Raw genomic sequence first — 7,608 nt, 5'->3', positions numbered from 1 at the left:
ACTAATATATTAGTTTTTAATTTGCTAGATTAAAATTGGAGGCAAAAATAATTTGCCTGTCTTTAAAATATATTTAATATTAAGGGCTAACGTTACAGTAATGGAGTTTAATAACTTTAGCTAACATTAACTTACAGCAAGGTAGGATTAGCTTGAATTGCTCATAGCTAACATTACAAAGAAAGAGAACATAGTCAATGTTATTTTCTCAAAGAAAATGTAAACTTAATAAGACACATACCTATTAGATGGCTTCTTTTTAAACAGGAGGTTTGGCCGTTATAACTTGTGTTAAGTTGGCCGCACAATATGGAAGATTTCTTCTTCACCAACAAACTGCACGCCTGTTCGTGCACTGCTGCCTCTCACTGGTGGAGATGGTGTATTGCACTACTTAACATTTGTGTTTAGAAATGGGGTCCATACCAACCGACCCCACACACGTAAAACTTGTATAATTTGCCACAGTCCTCTACGTTTGCCTCAGTCCTCGCACAAAAGGGTTAAAACAGCCTTAAATAATGTTTCAAATGCTAAGTTCATAAGTGCTTTGTAGACATCTTGCTGTAAAACTTTAGGATCGATTTAAATTAAGAAAATTAAGACTAATTTTCTTAATTTAAGAAAATTAGTCATTTAAAAATTAAATTTCTTAATTTAAGAAAATTAGTCTTAATTTTCTTAAATTTAGAGCTATATAATATTACTACATAAAGCTAATTTTTAAAGTTTAATCGGTAATACTTTTATAACAAATTTATGTCGGATCATGATATCTTGGTTAATGACAAGTTGTCATAACGAAGACATTTTGTCTAGATTAATGTCAAGTTGTCATAAGAAAGACATTTTCAATAATGTCAACTTTGTACTAAAAGTGTCTTGATTTACCGAATGACGCTTTATGACAACAGTCATAAATATTCATGAAGACTTATTGATGTTCATGACAGGTGTTATGTCATGTTTATGACAGTGTCATGTCAGTCTTATTCACCTCCCCTTCAAATAAAGTGTTACCAAAAACACTCATCTCTTAACACCAAATTAATTATTGTTTATAAAACATAAGCTCTTTTGAAATACTGTTTATATTTTAATAATTGCAAGATGTTTATCTTGCTGGCACTTGGTTACCAGCAAGGCTATTGGCTTTTGTACAAATTTAGATTTGGAAGGTTTGCCCAATGTCACTGCTTAGCCTCATGGTACATTGGATATATTCCTCATTGATTAAAAACATGCTGTGCTGCATGCCCAATAGGTATGTCGATCTCTGCCAGGCATATCAAATCAGGCAGTCAAGGAGAGCCTAAACAGATGGGAAATTAACAGAGTATGTCACATAATTCTACTTGATCAAGGAAAAGAAAATCGTAACAAATGTAATCAGGAATCCAGCTTTTTATGCTTTGTGTTTATGCCTTAAATGGTTGTGCACAAGATAATCTTCTCCAAGCAGAAAAACAGTGGCTTATTAAAAAAATTAAATATGGGTCAATATATTAAATATCCCAAACTAGCACTAGATTTCAATGAACTAATTGAAAACAGCACACACTGCTATATCTGCACTGCTCTAAGTTGTTTGAGGTAATCCGAGTTTGAGATAGATTGCATGCCCAGGTTACCACATACTAACCAAGTTAGTATGTAATGTCAGGGTTTCAGATGAATATGGTTGTTTTTATGTCTTTGGTTAGTCATCTTGAAAAAACTGGCTTGTCTTGTTTAACGTACAACATTTCTGTTCTCTTTGCCTCTTCTGTGTCTGTCTTGCTCTTTGGGCTTGTTAAGGAGCAGTTGGTCTCCACAACGTACTATTTGTTTGAAAAATGGGCCTCACAATGTATCAAATACAAAGTCACACACACACGCACTCAACTGGCATGACCAAATGCAATTCAAATGGCTGGCAAAGTGAAAACAAATTTCTGTCCAATTTCCACACAATAAAATGGTGGCTCTGGTAATCTGGCTAAACGGCAGCACATAAAGCCAGGATCAATCTACTCCCTAATCCTATTGTGTTCCATGTACCTGCTTACAATGGCTCAGGCTTGTATCCCCATTTCCTCTGAATTCCCTCTCTATTATTGAGCACCTGTCAGAACAAGCACATTCACCTGAGAGGAAATCACTCCAGGTTATTAAACCTTTGGAGTTATTAGACCTGCAGTAAAAGCCTAGGTCCTGAATGGACGTATTCAGGGTTAAGACACGCTTTGATCTCTGAATCTTAAAAACTGATGACTGCACCTGTTGTTCAAATGTAATTATGTGGTTTATTTACATTTATTATTGTAACAGTGTCTCAGATATTTTCTTTTAGGTGGAGCCACAAATATTTGACAGAATTTACAAAAGACTTGAAAGTAAAATCTATGTAACTGAGCAAAGGTTGGTGCTAGTTTGCATGCAGGTAATTCTAGGGAATGATGAAAGATAAGAGGAATAACTTTGACAACATGTTTGCCGTTTTTTTTTTTCCAAAATAAAGAACCTATGATTAAGGAAATGGCTTGATTTCTAATAACCTTTGAAAAATTCATAGTTAGCATGCATTTTTAATATATTGTTAATATATCTGAATAAATAAATAACTGCTCTGATCCAAACAGTAAATTGTGTTCAAGTTCAAGATCATAGAAATCAATGTGTTAACCTCATCCGAGCACAGCAGGCAAATCAAATCAGAGCATGTCGAGCACGGCTGCAGCAGCAGTAACTCCTCATCATTGATCTGTCTGGCAGGCTTTTTGCCAATGACACACACAGCATTTTCACAGAAGACATAAACAAACAAGTATTCACCACCCTGCCTAGCAAGAACAGCAAGCAAGACCCCGCAAATCCTCTTCCTTCTTATCTGTCTCACTGTCACGCTGGTGGTATCAAACCGATTTCTCAGTGTGCAGCTGTCCTGTGAAGTAGCACGGGAAACTAGAACTGGCTGGCAGAATCGAGACCAGTGTTGGCACAGCTGGCAACATCAGGTGTAGTGCCTAACCAGCGTGTGTGGGTCCTGATAATACTGCGACAGGCTGAGCTAAGTGATGCTCAGTGAGCTTGCCAGAGCCCTAACTGGTTGGCTTGCTTTTGCTTAATGCTGCATTCTCTCCCCCTCTAGGATTTGTATTCCTGGTGAGGAGAAAAGAGAGTTTTTGATTCAGTTCGTTAAAAAAAGAACTGAACAAACGCCTTCTACATTTACTACAATTTGGGACTCCCTTGTTAACTGAGATCGCTTAGTTTGTAAGATGCACGATGGGTTTGAGTGAATGAATCAGTGGCTTTAGCAATTTAACAGCTTATTTGAATAATGAATTAGGTCTTTTTTTTACACTGAAAGGAAAATAATAGGGTTTGGAGAAGGCAAAGAACAAAACTTTCAACATACTTTTGCATCTGAGCTTGTATAGTGCGTTACAAAGAACTGCAAACTCATTCATACACAGAGATGGCAGTAGTCTAAAGCCGCAGCTGCAAACTGACAGAAACGAGGCTCCATTGCAATCGCCGCCACTGAGTTCTCTGACCACCACAAGCAGGTAACGTGGGTGAAGTTCTTCGGTTCAATTCTCGATTTTAAACATACGGTTAAGGTAAACGCAGTCCAACCCATTTTAATTTGAGGGCTTTGACTTTTTTAATTAAGAAGTGTTGTGGTTAAATCTGTTGTGAGTGTTTTTGTGCACTTAATGTCAGATTTGTGGTGTGGATCATTTGAATGGTACTAGCAGAGCTAAAAAGTTTTGTGATTAAAGTGTTTCAACTGGAAGCTGAAGCATTTTGTTAAGACATTGGGAGAGAAGTTTTTTGTGGCATAGCTTTTTTAGCTCTTAATTACTAACATTGTAAGATTTGCTTTCGGCACTTATAAATGGAGATTCATAGACCAAACCAAACCTAAATGTATGTAATTCTAAATTTACAGCATATAAAGTATTCTCTAGTCTAAGTTTAAACTACATTAGCTGTATTCATAAAAAGAAACACAAAACTTATATACACTCCAAAATGGGTCATCTGTTCAAACACTAAACAAATTTACTTTATAGTGTGTCATAGCTGAACAAAAATATGTGCAATCTAAACAGCAATGCTTTAAAAGGCTTTGAAAATCCCTTCCTTGCTTTAATCCTAAACTTGTCTGATAAAATATTTTTTGCCCTTTTCCTCCTTTGATGATGGCAGCATTCGGCTTATTGCCTTTCTGCTTTCTTAGAAAGAGATTTCAGAAGAATCAAAATTCCTTCTTCGTTTTTGCCTGCCTCACATTATATATATATGTACTAAGTTACGTGCTTTTATGTTACTTAGAAATTTAGAAACAAAAATGCTGCTGAAAGTACGGACCCTGCATTTTACCTACAGAGACATGCTAGTTAAAGAAATTACCTCACTTTAATTTACCTTAAAAGGACATGGAGCAACAACTTTACATAGTAGTCTATATAAAAAAAAAGTTTTAAACAATGAGGTTTTTATAGGTCATTTAGTTGCAGTATTTATTGTCAACACATTTTTATTGTCCACTTCCCACTACACACAATGTTTATATGTTAAACTATATACAACGTTTCCCATGTGTGAGCTGCCCTTTTGAGCCCCTCGGTGGGATCAACTGAGGATCATTCAGGGCAGTAAAGATCAGAAGAAGTCAAGTGTCTCAGAAAGAAAACATTAGAAAATCACCTTTAGCCTCAACTGGATGATGGGATTTAGGATTTAACCCAAATATAAACAATCATAACCTTTGGTCTCCCTGCTCTCACTCTGTTAATGCAACAACGGTTTAAGTAGGAGTACTTAAGACTGAGAGCTTGCAGGAGATGCAGCGTTATGTGGCGACTCCTCTCCACCACACATTTACCCAATTTTTGCTAGTAAAATTGAGTAAATATCTGATAATCTATGTATATCTTCATTGAATTCACTTGCATGGATCAGACCACAATAATCTGAACGTAAATGTTTAGCGAAGATAAGGGACTGAAATGCGTATTGAGCTGTGTATTGCTAGTGAGTCTTGGTGGAGGACTGGAGTCTTGAGGTGAGCAAAATAATTGGTTTTTGCATCTGAGTGAATGATGGCAGCAGGTACTGAGCAGCTTCTGACTGCACTGGAGATATATTATTGGATGACTAAAAGTGAAGAAAAAGAGTCATAAAATACAGGCAGTTACTAGGAGAGACTTACCTGGAAACATGGAATGGAGATGTTTCAGCTCTGGCTGGATTAATGTCAAACAGGTCGTCATCTTAGTGAGATACTGAGCTGGAATGTGTGAGCATCACCTGTACTGAGTATTAACCTGAAAGAGTTGAATACAGTTTTAGTTTGTGAACGAAGCTTGAACATGGTCTGTCTGCTGACACAACACTGTAAACTCCGCAGGATGGATTATCTGAGTATTAATAGGCCACTTGGTAATTAGAGGCATGGTTGAGACTAGGCCCTACTCCCAAACATGTAAACTCAGTTGTAGATCACTGCAGTGTTCTTTCATTGTTTTCCCAGTGTTTTTCCTGAATGTTCATTGTCTTGGTTTTGCAGTTTTAAACTCAGTTTTACTGCGGTTATCTCTGTTCGTCGATTTATCGTTTTAGAATTTATCCATTAGAACCACTTTCTCCCTTCAGAACATTCAACTTTATTAGTCTGACATACATTTTGTATAATTAATAATTCTCCATACCGCCTGGATTATTTTACACTAAGTACATCCTGCTCTTAGTGGCAGCCCCAAAAATTTCACATTTTTTTTCATTAATATTTCACCGTACTATGATTCTGTCTGTGTGTGTTTTGGTCCCAAACCGCACCGAAAACATGACACTCGATTTAATCTCTTATTCTAGAGGTCAAAATTTAGAGTGCAGTCAAATGGAGGTAAAACGTTCCAGCATTTTGTATGCTTTCGAAATACAGCTTTTATGTTGAGGAGTAGTTCTGAGTGTAACTGAAAGAGCGTTCAGCGCTTAATTATGACTACTTACCAGAGAATAATGGTATCCAGTTTTTAATTAGTTTAGTTTATACATTGACATTTCTGTCTTCCTTTTTTTTTTACGCATAACAAGAAAAGATTTTCTCTGTTGTCAATTACATATCCTCTGTTAAAGTAGTAGATTTTCCTAAAAGACGAACTTACACTTCAACGGAAATCCTGTGGCATGGTTGTTGGCTAGTACATCTCAGAAAATTGGAATAATGCTGTGCAATATTTCTCGTCAGTCATCTCAAAAAGTGAAACTGTTATTTTATAGAAATTCATCACAAAGAGTAAAATGTCTCAAACTTTTATTTTTTGCATTTTTTTTTTTTATTGATTTGTGGCTTAAAGAAAACCCAAAATTCAGTTTGTCTGAAAATTATTATTATTATTAATAACAATAATAATAATAATAATAATAATAATAATAATAAATAATCATTTATCATTTTAGATTGGTTTGAAATTGATTTTAATTTAAAGAGTACAATAAGAACTTTCTGTAAATACTTGGCCTCTCCATTGTGGGAACAAGATTATATGTGTCTCACTTCAAACATCAAAATGACAAACCAACAAACTGAAAATGTTGTCATGGTATGGTCTTTGTGCATGTTTTGTTGTTTGTTTTTGTTGGTGGTGGGTTACAAACTATTTTGTTCTTCATCCTGTGCTCCAGAGAAGGAAAATACAGTGTGCTAATTTATTGTACACCATGATCCTGAGACACCTCTGGTTTCATACAAAATAAAAAGAAAATACCTGTTAAATGTTGTGATGTCTTGTTTTCTAAAAATACCTATCTGTCCTACCTAATCTGTCGTTATTGCTATACTATGTGGGAGAGACCTATATCAATGTCCTTCTGCATGTAATATTAATACTAATCTACATAATAATTGCGTATCTGACCAGATCTTTGACCTTGTGCTGCAGCGACATGCTAGTGCACCTGCCTTGCCTCACTCCCTTGACCGGTAGTGGTGCTGGGAATAAATGGCTCTCTAAATCACAATGTGCCAGTGTTTAAAGACAAAGTGAGGGTTGGTTGGACAAAATGCACCTGGGCTGCCTTTCCCTTACTTCATCCTTTACTAAATCGATAGAGGCCAGATGATATGAACGGGCTTTGACACTGCCAAGCACTGTCCTTCCATCATTTACTTCCAACTCTTCAGCTAATAGAGTCATAGCAATGTCAGACAGTTGGAAGTGTGATGTGGCAGCCCGCCTGGATAAACTGTCATAAACTGCTAGCCCAAATTATCATTACAGGACATACAATAAAGCCCTCATCTCTATTTAATACACTTGAAATGGCATAAAGATGTGCTGCCGGGGCACAGATTCTATTTGAGGGTTGTGAGTGTAGTAGAAAGGGCTTGCATGAGAGTGCAAGAATGCTTCAATGAATTTCAATTGAGAAGTTTTAAGTTGCTTCTTTAATATAACCTTATTGGAAAAGTATGAAATGGAAATTGTGTTGAAGAAAATGGTGGAAAATGGTGTGACATTGCTTGTATGGTCATTACTCCACTGCATAGGGACCTGCAGTAACCTTGGATAAAGAAATGAGAGGATGATATATATATATATATATATATATATA

The 7,608-nt window shown here is 36.1% G+C and overlaps 1 long non-coding RNA gene across 1 annotated transcript in view; it reads right to left on the bottom strand.

Moving 5' to 3' along the window:
* The window catches only part of LOC103130273 (uncharacterized), an 18,981-nt gene that overhangs the window by 9,357 nt on the left and 2,016 nt on the right, over window positions 1-7,608 (bottom strand). The window contains exon 3 of the long non-coding RNA XR_001660311.1: window positions 5,204-5,318. This is a non-coding gene — a long non-coding RNA (uncharacterized LOC103130273). The remainder of the gene's footprint in view (window positions 1-5,203; window positions 5,319-7,608) is intronic.

This window comes from Poecilia formosa, unplaced genomic scaffold (genome assembly GCF_000485575.1).
Source record: "Poecilia formosa unplaced genomic scaffold, Poecilia_formosa-5.1.2 Scaffold10, whole genome shotgun sequence".
NCBI lineage: Eukaryota > Metazoa > Chordata > Actinopteri > Cyprinodontiformes > Poeciliidae > Poecilia > Poecilia formosa.
This window is presented reverse-complemented; position numbering and strand designations above follow the sequence as displayed.